This window comes from Neofelis nebulosa, chromosome 4, assembly GCF_028018385.1.
Source record: "Neofelis nebulosa isolate mNeoNeb1 chromosome 4, mNeoNeb1.pri, whole genome shotgun sequence".
NCBI lineage: Eukaryota > Metazoa > Chordata > Mammalia > Carnivora > Felidae > Neofelis > Neofelis nebulosa.
This window is the reverse complement of record NC_080785.1, coordinates 160,481,939-160,503,458: the sequence shown is the minus strand read 5'-3', so window position 1 is coordinate 160,503,458 and position 21,520 is coordinate 160,481,939. Positions and strand designations below refer to the sequence as shown.

The window sequence follows — 21,520 nt, the reverse complement described above, 5'->3', positions numbered from 1 at the left end:
GGGGAGGCGAAGGAGAGGTAAATGCATCCCGTGCGGGAACAGCAACAACTCACGCAGCAGCCAGAGAGGCTCCCAGGTGCTCAAGAGAAGCATCTCTCACCCGGTAAATGACAGGGCCCGTGCCTTGCTGTTCGCCACAGTCCCCACCGCGCCCTGATGTCTGCCTGATAAACGGGCCTCACCTAAAGGGGGCACTTGCTCTCAGCTGGGTTGTGGGCCCCGAGTGGCCAGATTCCCTCCTTTTCCAAGAGGAGTGGAGAAGCCAGGTTTTTCTGTCAAATCTTCCAGATTTTAGGAGTTAGCAGAGACTGTTGTTTTGTTTTGTTTTGTTTTGGAAAGCAAAAGTTGGAGTCTGTACACAACCTCTGATCCAGAGAAACGCAGAATCTGTGCCTCCTTGGGAAATCTTCTGGAAACTTCTTCTTGATGGCGTGGCAGCCTTTGTGGCACTTCAGGGACCTGCAGGGCAACTGCTGGATGTGCTGTATGACCCCCAAGATGCCAAGAGGCGATCACAAATGCTGGAGAGAGGCTGCCACGTACGGTTGCTCAAGGCACGCACTGCACAAGTGCTCCCAGCCGCAGAAGAAAGAGGAAAGCTGAAATACAGTCCACTGATGGAGAGACCTTCATGATACATGGCACCAGCTGGTCACATCAGAATCCCTGTCAAATTCCACGTCACTAAAAGAGACAACCAGATGTGATGTGCCACCTGATGAGGCAATGGGAAATACCCAGCACTGTCAAAGAGTTATTCTTGCAAAAAGAGCACCAAACCACCAAAACTGAATCCGATTAATCCTCTAGTGCAGGGATCACCACACTGTGATCTCCCCGCCAACCCCAGCCCTCCCCCTGATTTCGTAAAGAACGTGTCGTTGAGACCCAGCCACATCCATTCGTTTTCCTACTGTCTATGGCTGCTCTCCCAGCACAATGGCAGAGTTGAACCCATATGAACTGCAAAGACTAGAATATCTATTGTCCGGGCCTTTAGGGATTTTTCACCAGCCCCTGTGCTAGATCGAGGCACAGGTTCACAGGAAGTATGGAGGACAGAGGAACGTGCCCAACCAACACCACAGAGGATGCGATCGGCAAAACCTAAAGTGTGGAATGGTCTCCAGGAAAAATGATCCGGTCCCTCCCATAAATAAGTGGCACGAAAACAAAAAGAAGGTGGCAGAACGGTTCTAGATTCCAAGACACTTGCGAGATGTATCAGCCAACCAGGGATATGGGGATAATTATTGGATATTTGGCAGTATTAAGGAACTAGTCATTTTGGGGTCGGTGTGAACAGGGATCCCGAAACAGCAAACGGGGCATTAATGGAAAATCTGGTAAAACACAAATAAAATCGTAATGGATTGCACTAATGTAAGATAATAACATTAGCGGAAACTGGATGAGGGACATACAGGAACTCCCTATATTATCTTTGCAACTTTTCTGTTAAATCTAAAATTACCCGAGGGGCGCCTGGGTGGCCCAGTCGGTTAAGGGTCCGACTTCGGCTCAGGTCGTGATCTCGTGGTTCATGAGCTTGACCCCTGTGTCCCGGGCTCTGTGCTGACAGCTCAGAGCCTGGAGCCTGCTTCAGATTCTGTGTCTCCCTCTCTCTCTGCCCCTCCCCTGCTCATGCTCTGTCTCTGTCTCAAAAATAAATAAAAACATTAAAAAAAAATTGAAAGGAATCCTGCACACTGCAGACAGTAGGTGTAGAGAAACCAGACTTGCCAAGGTTGGTAATTATTAAAATTAGGAAAGGTTGGGGCGCCTGGGTGGCGCAGTCGGTTAAGCGTCCGACTTCAACCAGGTCACGATCTCGCGGTCCGTGAGTTCGAGCCCCGCGTCAGGCTCTGGGTTGATGGCTCGGAGCCTGGAGCCTGTTTCCGATTCTGTGTCTCCCTCTCTCTCTGCCCCTTCCCCGTTCATGCTCTGTCTCTCTCTGTCCCAAAAATAAAAAAAATAAAAAAACATTGAAAATAAATAAATAAATAAAAAAATAAAATTAGGAAAGGTCATTTTTAGAATTCTCTCCAATTCGCCATAAGTTTGAAATTTTTCATGATAAAAGGGTTTTCTTGAAAACGAAAGATTGGACCTACGTCCTCTTATAAGATGTTCCCCAGGATAGACTGTTGTAAGCCCAGAGGGAGAGGCAGCGTCGTCTCACCTGAAGGAACCCTCCAGTAGCCAGGCCACATGTCCTGAACTGCAGACCATCCCCCACCCCCACTGCCGTCCATCAGGATACCCAGGCCTTGGCGCAGCTCCCCATGGAATGATGGGATGACGTGGGTCTCTGCCCTCCGGGGCTGCTAAGTTCCTCCCCCGAACCCAGCCTAACTCGACCACCTCTGTGTGACATTGTGGAATCTGCCTCAAGCCATGTCGCGTGATCAACAGGGACCACAAAAAAAATCCCAACGTGCCCCACGCGTTAGTTAATTTGGACAATAAAGTCCATAAGAACATCTCCTGGGGACAGCTCAAAGAGTGTCTCTTACAAGAGCCATGGGAAACTACCTTTCTTCTTCCGTGGGGCACAAACAGGGAAGCAGGTAGCCCCAGTTACAATGGCAGCCATCCTAAGACCTTGGATCCTTGAGAACTTAAAATGGTGCTGGATCAACCCCATCCTGAAGCCCACGCCACCCCTGCACTTCCGGTCACGAAAGCGCGTTACCTTCCCTTCCTGCCTCAGTTTTCTACGACCTGCAGCCCAGCACCCACCCTGGTCTGATCACATCAAGCGTTCTTCACGGAGGCCTGTGCCTCTCAGTTTGTGCAAACCTGTACAGACTTGCCAGCAAGGTGGGCCAGAAGGGCAACCGTGCGTCTGAAATCGTCACACCCGGAATCCCAGTTTCGTTCAGATGATGCAAGTGTTTAGAAGCAAGAATAATAGGTCTAAACAGATTCAGAACCCTCTTCGCCACCCCTCGCCCGTTAACCAACCAGTCACTCGTCAAAACCCCCTCTAACCCATCCCTTCCTGTCTATGCCGTAACCGCTCCGTCCAGGCCTCCGTCGCGGCTTGCCTGCCATGTGGCAGTGTCCCCCTCACCGATCCCCCTGCCTCTAGTATCTCTTGTCTTCGATCATCCCTCACACCGTCCCCCGAGGGCTCTTCCTCACCCACACACCCCGTCCGAAAAAACTCCCTGGCTCGAAATTCTCCACGGACTCTCTTTCCTTATCTTGTTACCATGTTTGAAGTGCCCAGCTCAGTGGCACTGAGTGCACAGAGCCCGATACTGGGCTCAAATTCACAACCCTCAAGATCACGACCTGAGCCGAAGTCAGACGCTTAACCGACTAAGCCGGCCGGGCGCCCCAGAATTTTCTTCCTTTTGAAGGCTGAATAATACTCCATTTTATATACATATAAAGCATTTTCTTTAACCATCCACCCGCTGACAAACACCTAGGCTATGTGGTGTCCAAATATCTCTTCCAGACCCTGCATTCAATTCTTTTTTTTAATTTTTTTAACATTTATTTATTATTGAGAGACAGACACAGAGCACGAGTAGGGGAGGGGCAGAGAGAGAGGGAGACACAGAATCTGAAACAGGCTCCAGGCTCCAGGCTCCGAGCTGTCAGCCCAGAGCCCGACGTGGGGCTCGAACTCACAAACTGCAAGATCATGACCTGAGCCGAGAGGTCGGTCGCTTAACCGACTGAGCCCCCCAGGCGCCCCTCAATGACCATCACTTGCTTCTACATTAAACCCCTCTCCTCTGTTGCTGGAGGCTGCCCTCCGCCCACTGGGTAAACTCAAAAGCCTTGATTTGACTTCTAACAGACGTCTGTTTTGCCACATCCTCCTTGCACCACAAACTCTAGCCCAGAGGTCCTGGGTGCCTACTAGAATCCCCGGGAAAAGGGAAGCTTTTAAAATTGCTACCCTCGGGGACAGTACCGCGCACTTGGTCTCGGGTGTGGCCCTGGCTTCGGCGGCAGGTGGGCGGGCCGCTCGGAGAAGCACAGGCGGGTATCCATACTCCGTTACTTTCCGTTCCTCCAACACCGAAGTCATCCACACTTCTAGGCCTCTGGGTACCAAGTTCCCTCCATCCTGGAAACCATTTCCTTCCCCGAGCGTTTGACACACACCAGCCCACATCAAGAATCACACACTTCAGGGGCGCCCGGGTGGCTCAGTCGGTTAAGCGGCCGACTTCGGCTCAGGTTGTGATCTCACGGTTCGTGAGTTCGAGCCCCGCCTCGGGCTCGGTGCTGACAGCTCGGAGCCTGCAGCCTGCTTGGGATTCCGTGTCTCCCTCTGTCTCTCTCTCTACCCCTTCCCCGCTCTCTCTCTGTCTCTCTCTCTTTCAAAAATAAATAGACATTTAAAAAAATTAAAGAATCACACACGGCATAAATTCTTTTCTAATACTTCTCAGGAGAATCAACCAGTCCCTCCCGGAGTCCCAATCTAACAAGGGCTTCTGAGAAGAAGGATCACATCTTATCTTTACTCGCCCGATCTAGAACCAGTTGCTGGCAACCCGGAGCCCTCGGCCAAGAGTCATCTCCTTAGCATTCCAACGACCCTCTTATCACTCAGAGATTCCAAGAGTTTTAGGAGCTGTATGCTGGGAGCTGAGGCAAAGCCCAAATATGTTTTTATTATTCCACAAGCCGATGGCCTCATTCCAGTGCCTGAAGCAGCCATTCCTGAAACCTGACCTTATTTCAGCCCCTGGATGCAGCCATTCCTGAAACAGACTTTTTAAATTACTTGAGTCAACACACACACACACACACACATGCCCCCTCACACAAAACCCTTTTTGCTTTCAACCTGACTCAATGTGCATCGTGTTTCTATCTCTCACCACCAAACGAATGCTGTCTGATCTCCCCATCCGTCCGGAATGCCACACACACACACACACACACACACACACACACACACACACGCCCCTCAGACCGACAACATTTATCAGCCTGGCAAACTCGGGCTCGTCACTCACATCTTGGCCCAGTGCTTCCTCCAGTGGGAGGGCTCCCCTGATTCCACAGAGCAAACCCAGGAGCTCCCGGTGCCCGCTGCCTCCCTGCGGCATCCCCCTGCCACCTTGGTGACCGCTGATCTGTGTCGGCCGCACCGGACCATTCTTCCCGAGGAGGGGGCGCTACGGCCTTCGCACGTTTGTGCGCCCAGCACTGGCCCCGGCAGCCTCCCCTGCAAACAGCCGTTAGGGTCGAATGAACGAGTAAGTGAACGATTGAATAGTCAAGTGTCACCTTCCTCTGACAATGGATTTATTTTTTTTTAAGGCATCAGAAAAACCAAGAGTCTCTGCCGCGGATGGATGGCACCGATGCGCGCATTCTCTCCTCTGATGAAATAGCAGGCAAGGTGTGTGGGAAGGGAACAGAGGGACCTCGGAGACGGGCAGATAAAGGAGTGGGTGCCTCCTGCCAGCACAGGCCTTTCTTTCAGCCTCTGCCTCCAGTGCCCCCCCTGCCAGGCTAAACTCCTCCGGAGCCCCGGAAACAATGAGAAACCCTGTGTCCGAGGAGGGGGCAGGGGAAACAGGACGGGGAGAGGGAGGAAGACGGGTCCGGCTCCTTCCAGCTGGCTCCAGCTCTCCACTACCGCTCCGGGAGCGGGCCAAACACATCTAATTTAGTCCTTTCTTCCCTTCCCAGACGCTGGTAATGGACCCACACAGAACACTGTCAGCATTCAACCGCCCCTCCTCCTTACAGAAAAGGAAAGATGAGAAGGCAGGCAGAAGGAGGAATGCAGAAGGAAGGAAGGGAAAGTGGCAAGGAGGAATCATCCCAGCAATCCTGACAAATACAGAGCTTGCCGTGTGTCAGGCCCTTGGCTGAAAGCTCGACATGCAGTAACTCAATTCACCCTCCTCGAAATGCATGAGGTAGGTCGGAGCATTATCCCCATTTTGCAGATGAAAAGGGGGAGGGAAAATATGGCGAAAGACAAAGCACGGATTTTTTTTTTTTTAAGTTTATTTATTTGTGTTAAGAAATCTCTACACCCAACGTGGGGTTTCGAACTCACGACCCCGAGATCAAGAGTCACAGCCTGCCCTGACTTTGAAAAACCATTTTGTGGGGCGCCTGGGTTGCTCAGTTGGTTGAGTGACCGACTTTGGCTCAGGTCATGATCTCGCGGTCTGTGGGTTCGAGCCCCACATCGGGCTCTGTGCTAACAGCTCAGAGCCTGGAGCCTGCTTGGGATCCTGTGTCTCCTTCTCTCTCTCTCTCTCTGCCCCTCCCCGCCCTTTCAAAAATAAATAAACATTAAAAATTCTTTTTCAAAGGAAGGCACTCATGGATCCCAAGCCCTGAAACATAGATCAGCACACTGTAGGTACTCATTAAACAACATGGACTGAAAGTTCAGAAGAAATCCTAGCCCCCATCATAAAGACATCAATCTCATCCCCTACTTAGTGGGACAGACACATTCCAAAGCAATAGGGATGTAGGATGTTAATTTTGCTTACTACACAAAGGGGCCCATCACCACCATTAATGAGAATCATCTTGGGCAGGGAGGAGGGGCGGGTAAATTCAGTTTTAAAAACATTTTTTAAAACACGGAGTTTTTAAAATAAAAACGCATTGACTTCACAGCAAAACATATTTTGGGGTGGAAAGACAGTACGTCCCATCCTTCCTGCTGCCCTTAGTTCAAGGCTACCACATCCAAGGTTGTTAACAATTTTGGACCAAGTGACTGGGGCTGAGGGTGGGGTTGGGCTTTTTTGTTAACCTTGGCCTTCAAGGCTCAAGGGGCTCTGGAAATTCTACACTGAAAAGGCTTCGGGGCATCGACAGGATCGGCATTCGGTCTGGAGGCGTGACTTTGAAGTCATGCTTGCGGAACAAAACTGTTTCTGTTCGGTTTAATCGCTATCAAATGCTGTATAACAAATTACCCCAAAACTTCACAGCCTAGAACAAACAACTGAGGACTTCGTCGTTTCTGGCAGGGCTCAGCGGCTGCCTCTGCCTTACGTTGTGTCATGAGATGTTATCACCCAGGGCTGTGGTCTCATCTGGGGACTCGACTGAGGAAGGGCCTCTAAGCTCACTCACGTGGTTGTTGGCAGGATTCAGCTTCTCTCAGGCTGTTGGCTGAAAGCCGCTCTCTGTTCCTCGGTCGCTGGCGTCATCAAAACCAGCAAGCAAGAGAACCCCAAGGCAGAGCAAGACAGAAGCCGTGGGCCTTTTGTAACCCAATTGGGAAGTGGATCCCATCACTTTGCTGTATTTTCTTGTTAGAAGTGAATCGAGGGGCACCTGGGTGGCTCAACTGGTTAAGCATCCTACTTTGGATCAGCTTATGATCTCAAATGCGCCTGGGTGGCTCAGTCGGTTAAGCATCGGACTTCAGCTCAGGTCATGATCCCAGTCTATGAGTTCGAGCCCCGCGTCGGGCTCTGTGCTGACAGCTCGGAGCCCGGAGTCTGCTTCAGATTCTGTGTCTCTGTCTCTCTCTCTCTCTCTCTCTCTGCTCCTCCCCCACTTGCTCTCTCTCTCAAAAAAAAAAAAAAAAAAAAAAGATTTAGGGGCTCAGTTAGTTAAGCATCCAACTTCAGCTCAGGTCATGATCTCACAGCTCGTGAGTTCGAGCCCCGCATCCGGCTTACTGCCGTCAGCACAGAGCCTGCTTGGGATCCTCTGTCCCCCTCTCTCTGCCCCTCTCCCATGCTCTCTCCCTGAGACAAACATAATGAGAAAAAAATAAAATATTTCAAAAAGTAGCAAGATTTCCCAGAGACGTCTTATTCACACAACTAGAACAATGACAACGGTCTATGACAAAGAATAAGAACGCCACGGGGTTTCTGTTTACTGGAAATTCAGGAAGAGAGGCAAACCCTACCCACAGTGAGAGAAAACTGGGGTAGCGTCTGAGCAGGAGCTCCAAGGAGCCTTGGGAGGAGACGGGCTGTTGTACACCTGGAAGTGAGCAACGTTCCCAGAGTTGTGTAGCTTCGCAACAATTCGTGGCGCACATCTCGCCCAATGCATCTTAGGCTTCCATTTTTAAAAACGTTTTTTCAAATTTTTTAAATGTTTTATTTATTTTTGAGAGCGAGAGAGAGAGAGAGAGACTGAGTGTGAGTGGGGGAGGGGCAGAGAGAGAGGGAGACCCAGAATCCGAAGCAGGCTCCGGGCTCCGAGCTGTCAGCCCAGAGCCCGGCGCGGGGCTCGAACTCACAAACCGCGAGATCGTGACCCGAGCCGAAGTCGGACACTTAACCGACGAGCCACCCAGGCTCCCCAATTTTTTTAAAAAACTTTTAAAATACATGTATTTATTTATTTATGAATGTATTTATTTTTTATTTATTTATAAAAAAGCATGATGAGCTAGCTGCTGTTGGAAACAGAAAGCCCCAGGTGGAGACGTGGCCCCAGGTGCCGGGGCCCCCAAGGAGGCAGGAGTTAAGTCTTTCTTTGCCAACTCCCTTCGCCATGACAACAGGAGGCCAGAGCACTCAGAGACACTGGCCTCAGCACTTTTTAATCTGAGAGCTTTGGAAAAAGGCTCTGAGTCGGGGGAGGAAGAGGAGACTGCAGAACTGGTTGGCAAGCTGCTGGGGTGGTGGAAAAAAAAAAAAATGCTTCCAAGGCAAAAAGGATTAAGAACCAGCTCTTCTGGGTTCTGGATGCATCGCCTGGCAGGCTGTGGAGACATTCCCCCCCCCCCCTCCATCCCTGCCTCCTCTAGAGAAAAGAGGAGGCGTGATGTTAAAACTTCACCAACCTCCCCCCGACCAAAAAAAAGAAAGAAAGAAAGAAAAGAAAAAAGAAAGAAAAATAGAACTCACTTTTAAAATATTTTTTGAAAGCCTTCTAAAAAATATTTAGCCAGAAAGTGTTCCCAAGAAAATTGGGTACAAATACTAGGTCAGTCTAACTGAAGAAATGCAGGCGTATTTTTGGGCTCCGTGACTGTCTGGTCGGCAGTCTTGGGTGGGGACAGGTATCTTAGGGTCCAGATGCTTAATCCCTAGATGTGTCATCTAAACAGAAGAAAAAAAAAAAAAAGATTTCTGTGTGCTTCACTTTTAAGCGCCGTCATACTAAGATTTCAGAGCTGGGAACTGGCTTTTGCTCCCCGGCATGAGCCAAAAAAGGAACGTTTAAGTTAACCCAGGCAAAAAGACGTGATCGTGAACGCGTCATCCGCAGGTGAGTTATGCACGTCGTGAATAAGGGTTGTCAACTTCTGATCCTCGAGCGATCGCCTGTGCGGAAGGGACTGCTGTGTCCACCAACATCCCGGCAGGCGGAGGGACTACATTTCCCAGCTGCCCTGGCCACTCCGTGTGGTCATGTGACCAGTGACATGCCAGCAGAAGTTTTAGGTGCCGATTCTGGACCTTGAGGAAAGGGACAGGGGCCACGTCTTCCCATTTGGCCGTCACCCTTGGTGAGCCCAGGGCATGACGACAGCCGGAGAACCGTATCTTGGTCCGAGTTCCCCCAAAAGGAGACCCGGAGACAAGGATGTGAAATGACCCCGGAAAACCCAAGTGGGGGAATGGGGAAGTGAGACAGAGTAGGGGAGGCAGCCAGTTACCACCAGGGACACCTGGGATGCCATCCTGCTGGAGAGTTCTAGAAGGCAGCATGGAACACACACACACACACACACACACACACCCCTCCGAGCCCTCCTTCCCAAGGGGGGGGTGGGGGGGCGGGAATTTGGCGCACGTATCCACCACGCCTCCAGGGGGAGGGGGTGGTCTCCCCAACACTTCAGGCTCGCCTTGCTTGTACCCACAGCGAACTCTGGCTGCCAGGCAGGGCTCGGAGGCAGACAGAGGCAGGCGCCGTCCATGGAGAATGGGGCGGGCAGCTCCAGAAATGGTAGGTGCCAGAGGCGCTGCGTGGGGAACGGAACTGCGTCTGCACACGACCTGCATAATCGCCTGGCGCAGAGCCACCCCACCGCCGCAACAGGCGAGACCGTAACAGGCGGAAGAAAGAGACGCCCGCCCTCTTTCAGACCTTGAATTTGCATTGGGCCTCTTGTTATAGCTGCCTAGCCTCACCCCGGTGAATCGATCCGCCTTCTTTCCATTGAACTTGGGGGCCACAGTTGCAGGGATAATAACACCTGTGGTCTTCACCCAGTATCTCGGCGGAGAGTCACAAAGGCCCTACGCCAGATGCTACCGGTGTCCCACCCGCCGTATCCCTCAATGAGTGTTGAAGGTGGAGGCCAGCCAGAAGTGTCCTGGGAAGCAATTAACGTCCTCCACTGCTGACAACCCAGCCCCCTTGCCGCTCGGCGGGGTGACTCTGAAAAGCGTGCTCTCTGCTGCCTCCCAGAGGCCTATGATGGAACTGAGCCCCGGTTACCCACTGTGGTAACTGCCTTGCTAACATTCCCTTAACCGCCTGCCTGCCTGCCTTCACCTCACGCCTCCTTTCCCTCCTGGTGTTTCCTGGGCCACCTCCCACATAACTATTTGCACTTGAATTCTTTTTTTTTTTTTTAATGCTTATTTATTTTTGAGAGAGTCCGAGAGGGAGGCTCAGAGAGAGAGGGGAACAGAGGATCTGAAGCAGACTCGGTGCTGACAGCAGAGAGCCCGATGTGGGGCTCGAACTCATGAAGCATGAGATCATGACCTGAGCCGAAATCAAGTGTCAGACGTCCGACCGACTGAGCCACCCAGGGGCCCCCGCACTTGAATTCTTGTCCCAGGATCTGCCTCAGAGAGCCCAAACTAAGACCCCGACTATTATCACCTCCAACTTAAAGACCAGGAGACAGAAAATTCATCCCAGGTTCACAGCGAGGAGTCTGGTGCCTGAGCCCCAAAGCCATGTCTGCTGAGTGTATGATCCTGCCTTGTCCATCAGGCTGCACGCTTTCAGGAGAAAGTCCTCACATCAAAAGCATTATGGGGAGAATCAGTCTCACCACCTTTTTTTCCCCAAACCCTATTACTCTCCAGGCTTTAGATTTCAATCCGACAAACATTTATAGAGCACCCACAGTATGCCGTGCACACACTAGGGCCACGTAGATAACAGATTCGTGGGCTCCCCTCTCAAATAGCTCCGGGTCTAACTGGGGAGCTAATATTTAAAGGAAGAAACGCCAAAACGACCAGGAGTTCCGATCGCGGCTGCTGTTGGCCCTCTGGGTTGTTCAAACTGTGAGATGCTTCCATTCCGGTTGATAAACAGCCACTATCGTTGGTCTCCCCGAGGGCTGCCCATCTGCCGTCCAGGGAGTTGGCCTCCTCCAAGCCACCCTGGACTTCCAGGGGTATTTGGGCACCTAGACGAGTCCCAGGACCATACTCCAGGGTTACGGTCCTCGTGCACTCTGACAAGACACCTGACCCGGATCTGATCACTGGGGTGGTGAGTCCTCCGAGAGCGGACCAAACCAGGTGTCATCGGCTTTACCTGAGCTGGACGGGTAAGGCCTGCACTGAGTTGTTTTTGTTTTGGTGAATGCAGAAAACAACAGCCTATAAGGGGTATGGGATTCTAAATGGCCTGAAATTAGATAGGGTTGATGGCTGGACAACCTTATGCATATTATACAAATCACTGTACGTTTTAAAGGGGTGAGTTTTCTTTTTTTTTTTATTTTTTTTAATTTTTTTTTTTTTCCAACGTTTTTTATTTATTTTTGGGACAGAGAGACAGAGCATGAACGGGGGAGGGGCAGAGAGAGAGGGAGACACAGAATCGGAAACAGGCTCCAGGCTCCGAGCCATCGGCCCAGAGCCCGACGCGGGGCTCGAACTCACGGACCGCGAGATCGTGACCTGGCTGAAGTCGGACGCTTAACCGACTGCGCCACCCAGGCGCCCCCAAGGGGTGAGTTTTCTGATATGTGCATTGTTATCTCAAGAAAGCTCTTATTTGAAAGGCAGAGGGAGGGAGAGAGGGGAGGGGGGAAGGAGGGAAGGAAGGAAGGAAGGAAGGAAGGAAGGAAGGAAGGAAGGAAGGAAGGAGGGAAGGAAGGAAGGAGGGAGGGAAGGAGGGAAGGAAGGAAAGAAGGAGGGAGGGAAGGAAAGAAGGAGGAAAGGAAGGAGGGAGGGAAGGAAGGAACAAAGGAAGGAAGGAGGGAAGGAAGGAGGGAAAGGAGGAAGGAGGGAAGGAAGGAAGGAAGGAAGGAAGGAAGGAAGGAAGGAAGGAAGGAGGAGGGAGGGAGGGAAGGCGGGAGGGAGGAAGAAAGAAAGACAGAACTAGGGCCTACATCCTTTTCCCAACACCCCTGGCACTGGGCCTGGAACAAAGGAGGGGAGAGTAAGCACTCACTCTGGGCACAGAACGTAACAGTTGCCCCGCCGGGTACTCGTGAGCTGGGGCCACCAAAACACCACACGCACGCGGAGCGGCCTTCAGCGCCAGAAAAGTATGGTCCCCGGTTTCTAGAGGCTGGAAGCCCGAGATCACGGCGTTTGGCGGGGCCCGGCTCCCTCTGCGAACCCTAAGGAAGGCTCCATCCCAGGCCTCCCTCCTCCCTGCTGGTAGTTCTCTGGTCGGTGGCAACATAATTCAGTCTTGACAGAGCGTTCTCCCCGAGCGCACGTGTCTCTGTGTCCCAAATGTCCCCTTTCCCTAAGGACGCGGGTTGTACTGGGTCAGGGCCCGCCCTCCTCCAGCCTCCTCTCATCTTAACGGATCACATCGGCAACGACCCTGCTCCAAACAAGGTCACACCCTGAGGAACTGGGAGTTAGGGCTTCAACGCAGGAATTTCCAGGGGTGACACAATTCACCCCATAACACACGCCAAGCCCTACTGGAGCCTGAGGCCAAAGGAAATGGTCAGAAATACTGATCTTGCGGGGCGCCTGGGTGGCGCAGTCGGTTAAGCGTCCGACTTCAGCCAGGTCACGATCTCGCGGTCCGTGAGTTCTGAGCCCCGCGTCAGGCTCTGGGCTGACGGCTCGGAGCCTGGAGCCTGTTTCCGATTCTGTGTCTCCCTCTCTCTCTGCCCCTCCCCCGTTCATGCTGTGTCTCTCTCTGTCCCAAAAAAACTAATAAAAAACGTTTAAAAAAAAAATTTAAAAAAAAAAAAAAAGAAATACTGATCTTGCCCCTATGTTCAATTTTGATATTTTGCTCATCACCGCTGTTTGTGTGATTTTTATTTAAAAAACAGACATTGCGTTAGGGCAGCTGGGTGGCCCAGTCGGTTAAGCGTCCAACTCTAGACTTTCGTTCAGGTCATGATCTCACGGTTTGTGAGTTTGAGCCTCCTATCAGGCTCTGTGCTGGCAGTGTGGAGCCTGCTTGGGATTCTCTCCCCCCCCCCCCCCGCCCCTCCCCAGCTCACTCTCTCTAAGTAAACAAAATAAACTTAAAAAAAAAATACTGCAGGGCGCCTGGGTGGCGCAGTCGGTTAAGCGGCCGACTTCAGCCAGGTCACGATCTCGCGGTCCGTGAGTTCGAGCCCCGCGTCAGGCTCTGGGCTGATGGCTCGGAGCCTGGAGCCTGTTTCCGATTCTGTGTCTCCCTCTCTCTCTGCCCCTCCCCCGTTCATGCTATGTCTCTCTCTGTCCCAAAAATAAAAATAAAAAACGTTGAAAAAAAAAATTAAAAAAAAAAAAAAAACTGCATGGGGCGCCTGGGTGGCGCAGTCGGTTAAGCGGCCGACTTCAGCCAGGTCACGATCTCGCGGTCCGTGAGTTCGAGCCCCGCGTCGGGCTCTGCGCTGACGGCTCGGAGCCTGGAGCCTGTTTCCGATTCTGTGTCTCCCTCTCTCTCTGCCCCTCCCCGTTCATGCTCTGTCTCTCTCTCTGTCCCAAAAATAAAAATTTAAAAAAACGTTGAAGAGAAAAAAAAAAAAAAAATACTGCATTAAAATATTTACCTTGATGAGTTTTTTGGGGGCCCCTTACATCTTGCACCCAAAGCTAATGCTGCACTAGCCTCACCCGTCCGTGTCCGGCATTCTCCGCAAGGTTCCAAGTTTTCTGCCAGTGGTTCCCCAACCACACCTGCAAATTCCCTGTCTGCCCTCTGATGGGACTCGCTCAGGCCTAGGAAGTTAAGAGAGCCGGGCTCTTCTTCCTTCCTTCCTTCCTTCCTTCCTTCCTCCTTCCTTCCTTCCTCCCTTCCTCCCTTCCTCCCTTCCTCCCTTCCTTCTTTTTTCTTTTTTAATGTGTATTTATTTTGAGAGAGAGAACATGCACGCAGGAGCAGAGGGAGAGGCAGAGAGAGAGAGAGAGGGAGACAGAATCCAAGCAGAGCCGCACTGTCAGCACAGAGCCGGAGCGCGGGCTCAAACCCACGAACCGTGAGATCAGGACCTGAGCCGAGATCAAGAGTCAGCCACTCAACCGACTGAGCCCCCCAGGCACCCCAGGTTCTTTCTTATCTGCCCCTCCCGCCTTCCTGGGCTTCACTTCCCCTTTAACCTGAGGCTGTCTTGCTGTCCGCCCTGGAAGACAGACAGACAGACGTCTTCTCGTCACGAGGGCAAAGCCGACAGCAGGGAGCTCAGCGCTCTCTCCTGTCATCTCTCAGGTGGACCCCTCAGCGAGCCCAGCCGTGTCTTGTTTCTCTACTGCCTGGGTCCCTCCGGTTGGTGAAAAAGCCATTCCGGAGCAAGCCTTTCTGCTTGGCCAGTAACCTTGAAAATGCGCGGCCTCGGTGACATTTACTTCGACCCTTTCGAGACACACAGAAGTGATCCTCCTGGCCCCACCTGTGTGGATGCAAACCGGCCGAAGGCCTCGTTGTTCTAAGATTTGACTAGAATGGTTCAGCACGGGGCGCCCGGGTGGCTCGGTCGGCTGGGCGACCGACTTCGGCTCGGGTCGTGATCTCGCGGTCCGTGAGTTCGAGCCCCGCGTCGGGCTCTGTGCTGACAGCTCGGAGCCTGGAGCCCGTTTCCGATTCTGCGTCTCCCTCTCTCTCTGCCCCTTCCCTGCTCATGCCCAGTGTCTCTCAACCATAAATCAATGTTAAAAAAAAAAATTTTAGAAGGGGGAGGGAGGGCTGCCGGAGAGGAGGAGGGGGCGGGGACACCCTCCAGGGCGGCAGGCAGGATCCAACAAGGTTATTTCGGAAAGAGCTATTTTAATTCATTCATATATTACCCACTCTTATGCACAAAGAACGCATCTCAAATTACGGGGAAGGTTCAAACTTGACACATCTCCTAATAGCGACAAGAACACGAATGAGAACAAACGGGAAATACGTTCACAGCAGCCACGGCGTGCCAGGCACTTCACCCATATCAACTCACCTTAGGACGCACACAGGACCACCGTCCCATTTTACAGACGAGGAAACCAAGGTCCAGAGAGGTGAAGGGACTTGCCAAGGCCACACAGCCAGTAAGCAGCAGAACTCACACCCACCCCGTTTGGGCCACACCGTCCGGTCTCTGAGCTGCTCTGTTCCAGCTGCCCCTGTGACTGACATCACCATAATAAGAGCACGGATTATTCGAATCGTGGTAATAGGAATCATTGCGGACCTGCAACACTAACCACTATCAGCTTGATCGTAATAGTGACCCAACCCTGCATCATTTAGAGAGTGAAAGGCGCGGAACTCCCAACAGAAATGTAAATCCTAGAATATCCAGAGTCCTGTATCATCCAACCTGGTTTTATTCTCTGAGAGGAGGCTCCTCGCGCCTCTTTACGGGGCTGGGGCGTCTATCCCCAGGCTCCTGTGAGTTGGGCTGCTGAGTTCCCAGCCCAGTTCCCAGCCCCCCGGGGATCAGTTCTATGGCAGTTCTATGGCGTTCTTCCTGTTCCAGGGCCCTGCACCCCCTGCCACTGGAATCAGGCAGGGGCTGAACCCACATCCTTGGTCTGGACTCCCCCCTGCCCTTTGCTGCTTCCCCATTTTCCGTAGACCACCGGTTCTCAAACTGGAAAGCACCCCCACCCCCACCCCCAGAGGTTCTGGCTTAACTGGTAAGGCGTGAAGCCCGGCCGGCCGTCAGGATTTTTCAGAACCTCCCCAGGTAATCGTAATGCAGCTCTGAGAAGGCCTGCCTTGGCGGTCTCTCCCGAGAACACCCCCTCGATAACTCCCTTGCCCAAGACTCCCCATCCCATTTCAGGGAACCTGACGCAAGACAGGTGTTTTAGGCAGAATGTGCCCTCCCAGCAGCGACGACCTGTCACTGGGGGGCGGGTGCGGAGAATTCCTCTTCCGTGCCGGGGGGGGGGGGGGGGGGGGGGGGGGGGCCCAACCCACAGGCAGGACGGCAGCCCGGTCATGCAGACGGAGCAGGAAAGCCAGGGGTGCCTGGAGGGGGCGTGAGAGAAAGTTTGTGCACGTGTGAGAGAGGGACAGGAGACGGAGACAGAGAGACCCAGAGGGAGGGGGACACTGACGGAGAAGAGAGGGATTCAGATAGACAGGGACAGAGAAACAGGAGACCAGAGAAAGACAGAAACAGACAGAAAGAGAGAGAGAGAGAGAGAGAGAGAGAGAGAGAGAGAGAGATGAATTCATAGAGATGCAGGAAGAGGAAGCCCCTTCTATGTTCAGCCCTGCCCGCTATGTCGGCAAAGACCACGACGAGGGTGTCTCTGACCCCCGCCTCATTCGAGGCGCCCCGAGACCTGCCTTGGGACCCCTGCCCACCGGCACTGGGGAGGGGACCTCCAGGAGGGCTCCCAGAGCTACCTGCTGTCTCACCTGATCCGGCCGAGGTAGCGCCTCCTTGGGGCTCTGCGGTACTCACTAGCTCTGGTTCGTTCAATTTAGCTTCGGCTCCTCGGCTCTGAGTAAACTGCCTCTTCGCGAAGGAACGGAAGAGGGACTAAACCTGTTTACAGTGTCTGAAACCCACTCACGGCAGTATTTTGCAACCTTCGCAATAATGACTCGGATTCCCATCTCAGAGGTCTCTCGGGCGCTCGGGTGGTGGGCGCGGGGACCTCCGAGGCCACCTGGCGTGGGGGTTGGGGGGCCTCACGCTGGGGTTGTGGGGTCCAAAACCCGGCTCTTGCGGCTGACCTGCCGGGAGCCCGCGGGGTGGCTCGTCCATGCCTCTGTCGACGGGATCAGTGATTTCTGCCCCCTCGGATTTCTGGAACCGATGAGAGGAAATGCTGGGGGCTGAGCTCGGTGGCTGGCAGCTATTGGAGGCCGACAGCTGGCTGGTTCCGACGGAACGAGAGCCGGAGTCTGGATGCCAGCGTTCGAATGCCACTTGTGCCCTGTGTGACCCCGGGTAAGTGGCCTACCCTCTCTGTGCCTGTTTCCCCGTGTGTAAAACGGGGACGATGAGCGTGCCTGACTCATGAGGCTGTCGTCAGGTTACTTAAGTTAATCCTCGGAAAGCATTTTGCAAATCGGTGCAACCCCAGAAGGCACCATCGCATACACAGTCTAGGTGAGTGGTGACCCTAGCGTTATGCAAAGCAGTAATGCCTTTCTCTGCTGGGCTGCTTGTCGTGAGAACTATCCTGGGTACTTTACGTCTATCACGCACCTCACCCTCCTAAGAACCCTATGAACAGGTATTAAGATCCCCATTTTACAGATGAGGAAACTGAGGCTCAGAGAGGTTGAGACATTGATGCATGATCACACAGCCGGGAGATGACAGAGGAAGGATGCAGCCCTCGGTTCGTCTCGGGCAGTGGCCAGAGACTCAGGCTTGGCCAGAATCAAGCCACCCAGTTGGTGAATCTGGGCAGATGACGGTCAACCTCAATCTCGTCATTAGCAATTGGTTCGTAGATGGGCAGCCTGGGCCAATGTGGATCCAGTATGACCCAGGGAGAAGTCTACCAGGCTCTTCTGGTGGTGCAGAGAGCATCGCAGGAAGTCAGTGTTTCCCTCTTCCTCAACGTGAACGGGGCATTTGTCAATTGCGGTGACAACCATCCTTCTCGGACCCATTCACGTGACCCGCTTCCAGACTATGCTTCCTTTATACTATCCCACCATCATCTTACTGTTTACTAGTAAGTCTCTGCCTCAAATTCCAAGCAGAAGTCTCTGTTCAAAAAGTCCACCTTCCTGGGGCGCGTGGGTGGCTCAGTCAGGTAAGCGTCTGACTCTTGATTTCAGCCCAGGTCGTGGTCTCACAGCTCATGACACTGACATTGTGGAGCCTGCTTGGGATTCTCTCTCTCTCTCTCTCTCTCTCTCTCTCTCTCTGCCCCTTCCCTGCTTACATACTCTCACTCTCTTGCGCTCTCTCGCTCAAAATAAATTAATAAACTTTTTTTTTTAAGTGTACATTCCAGGGAGAAAGCCGTGAGGTCACTCGTTTAATCAGCCCGTGTTTATGCAGCAACCCGCTCTCTGCTTTGCACCACACAAGGCAGCAGGAGGGATTCAAACGCGGTCCCATAAACGTTCTCATTCGTTTATTCTTCTGTCTGTTCGTTCATTCAAAAATACTTGCGGAACGCCTACTGATTCTCCGGAAGTTTTAGATGCCGGGATACAACAAACAGCCCAAAGTCTTGCCCACGGAGGGTTGAGGTCCTGGGACGCGGGTGGAAAGAAACAAACCATACGCACCAGAGCAGAGGATTAGGTGGTTAAATAGCGACGTCGGGACTGTAAATGTTGTGAAAGTTTCAAGGAGCCTTCGCCGAAGCTATTTTTAACGAATCGATAGCATTTGGAAAGGAATTAGAAGCGAAGGGAAGAGCGTGCTCCCACATAGCAGAGGGGAAACCAGCCTGCCGGGACCTGCGGAAGTCACAAAGGCTAGCATCGCGGTCGGGATGGCCTCCCTGCGGCTGCCGCGACAGACGGGCCCAAAGCCCCAGGGGTTTAAAAGAACGGACGTTTATGTCTTGCTCCGGCGGCGTGTTCAACACGGGAGCAGGAGGGAGGGAGCGCGTGGCAGGTCGCACACTGGCTTTCGTTCACATTTTCTCACCCAGAGCAAGTCACGTGGCCACCCTCCAGGTGGAGGAAGCAGAGAACCGGAAACGTCAGCTGACCTCGCGCGGTCCCTGCTGGCTGGGCGGTTACGATCGCTGCCCAACGCCCGGCTCGGTGCCCGGAACATCGTAGGAGCAGAGTAAACGTCCGATGAGAACCCAGATGGGAAGGCTTGGTGGCATCTCGAAGAATGGAAGTGATGAGTGGGGGGGAGGCGGCAACAGTCCGAGAAAGTGACGGCGAGGCTGGTCCATGCAGACTGACGGGGACCGGAACTTGGGTGTCAGAGGCGGGGTTCCGGGATGCCCCCACCAATGCTGGACGAGCCAGGCAGTTCGAGGCAAGCACGGAAAGGGCGCGGTGACACCGCTGAGTCCCAGGGTGGAAAGAAAGAGAGGAGTCAAAACGGGACTCCCACGTGTGTCCTGACACTCGGTGAGTCGGGAACACATGTGCCCCCAGCCACCACCCCCCCCTGCCCCCCCCCGCCTCTGCACACGACCGGGGCATCTAGCTTTCAGCCACCGCTCACCTGAATTCCCTGCCTTCTTCCCTCTCTCTGCCTACCTGCTCTCTCTCTCTTGGATCTCGTCACTCTTGTTCTGTTCTGGAATGATCTCCTGCTTATCTTTGGGTCTTGCCTCTTGAGTCCCTTAGAAAGCTGTGGCTAATCCCTCTGCTTATACCTCTCCTAAAGCATTTGCCTCCCCGAACCAGTCTACGGTTAGGTCTTTGGCGTCACTGAGGGCACCGACCGGGAAGCCTGTATCCTCCACATCTCGGACATACGACACAGGAGCTGAGCACCCCCACCCCCACCCCCCGCCCCAACCCCGGCGACATCCTTTCTCACCACTCTCCCCCGCTCACTCGCCTTGCTCCAGCCACACCGGCTGCCTTTGCTGGTCCTCAAACACACCAGGCATGTGCCTGCCCCAGGACCTTTGCATTTGCTCTTCTCCCTACCTGGAACTTCCTTCTCCAAGAACTTTGCATGGAAGCCTCATCCCCCTCATGCAGGACTCAACTCAAATGTCACCTCACCAGATGGGCCATCCCTGACCACCTTTTCTAAGACACTCCAGTCAGGGTCACACAGGACTCCCTCACCCTGGATTACGCAATTGCCCTCCTCATTCTACAGATGTGTCCACTGAGGCACGTGAGGTTGGGTCAGTGATTGATCCATAAGGCAATGGAGTCCGCACGTGGTGCCAGAAGTGGGGTGCTGTTGGACGCAGGATCGTTACAAAGCTGGTAAGAAGGTGGGGCAGGATTATGGGGCGCCTGGGTGGCTCGGTCGGTTAAGCGTCCGACTTTGGCTCAGGTCATGATCTCACGGTCCGTGAGTTCGAGCCCCGCGTCGGGCTCTGTGCTGACAGCTCAGAGCCTGGAGCCTGTTTCAGATTCTGTGTCTCCCTCTCTCTCTGCTCCTCACCTGTTCATGCTCTGTCTCTCTCTGTCTCAAAAATAAATAAACGTTAAAAAAAAAATTAAAAAAAAAAAAAAAAAGGAGGTGGGGCAGGATTAGAACACGGGCACTCTTGGCTCCCAAGGCCACAGGTTTAAACGCTCTGGCCTGTCTCACAATTCCTCCAGAATCTACCCCCTTCTCCCCACTCTGTTCTACCCTCTAACTTCTTTTTGAGAGAGAGGGGAGGGAGAGAGTACATGTGCGCATGAGCAGGGGAGGGGCAAAGGGAAAGAGACACACAGAGAGAGAGAGAGAGAGAGAGAGAGAGAGAGAGAGGGAGAAGCTTAAGCAGGCTCCACGCTCAGCATGAATCCTGACATGGGGCTCGATCCCCCGACCCTGGGATCATGACCTGAGCTGAAATCAAGAGTCGAACACTCAACCGACTGAGCCACTCAGGCGCCCCTGACCTCTAACTTCTCACGGCCTCCCGGGGAACTCCACTTTGACCCTCCCCAGACTCGAAACCTCAGGGTTCCCTCTGAACACATCTCTTCTTCCGTTCACCAGACCAAGGAGGACTTAACTTGTTTTTTCATTCAGGGAGTCCGTGACTTTGGCTGGAGGGGGGGGGGGGCGGGGAGGCACATCCTAAGGTTCACTACCTCTAGCTGAAATTATGAATGGAGGCAAAAAAAAAAAAATGCAGTAGCATTAACAGTGTTAGAGAAGCACCTGTGACTCTGTCATCAGCGGAAACCACATTTTTATGTCCCATGACAATTGCTGTAGCAATCTTGAAGTATCATTTACTCTCATCACTACCTTGAGATTGTTATGCTTGTCACTAGAGCTTGGTTCTTACGTGTTATTAAAGAAGCATATTTGTAAGAGTAGGACAAACCCAGCTCTTCAGTTCAGCTCAGGTCATGATCTCACAGTTCGTGGGTTCGAGCCCCGTGTCGGGCTCTGCCCTAAAGGCGCGGAGCCCGCTTGGGGCTCTCGGTCTCTCTCTCTCTCTCTGTCCCTACTGCAGAAAAAATTTTTAAAATTAAAAAAAAAATTTTTTTACTACATTTATTTATTTTTAAGAGACAGAGAGAGACAGAGCACAAGCGGGGGAGGGGCAGAGAGAGAGGGAGGCACGGAATCCCTGAAGCAGGCTCCGGGCTCCGAGCTGTCAGCACAGAGCCCGACGCGGGGCTCGAACTCACAAACCGCAAGATCATG

The 21,520-nt window shown here is 52.9% G+C and overlaps 1 protein-coding gene across 6 annotated transcripts in view; it reads right to left on the bottom strand.

Annotated features, from left to right (window-relative positions):
* Positions 1-21,520, bottom strand: part of CACNA1A (calcium voltage-gated channel subunit alpha1 A) — a 284,147-nt gene that overhangs the window by 236,185 nt on the left and 26,442 nt on the right. The gene's annotated exons all lie outside the window — the stretch shown is intronic.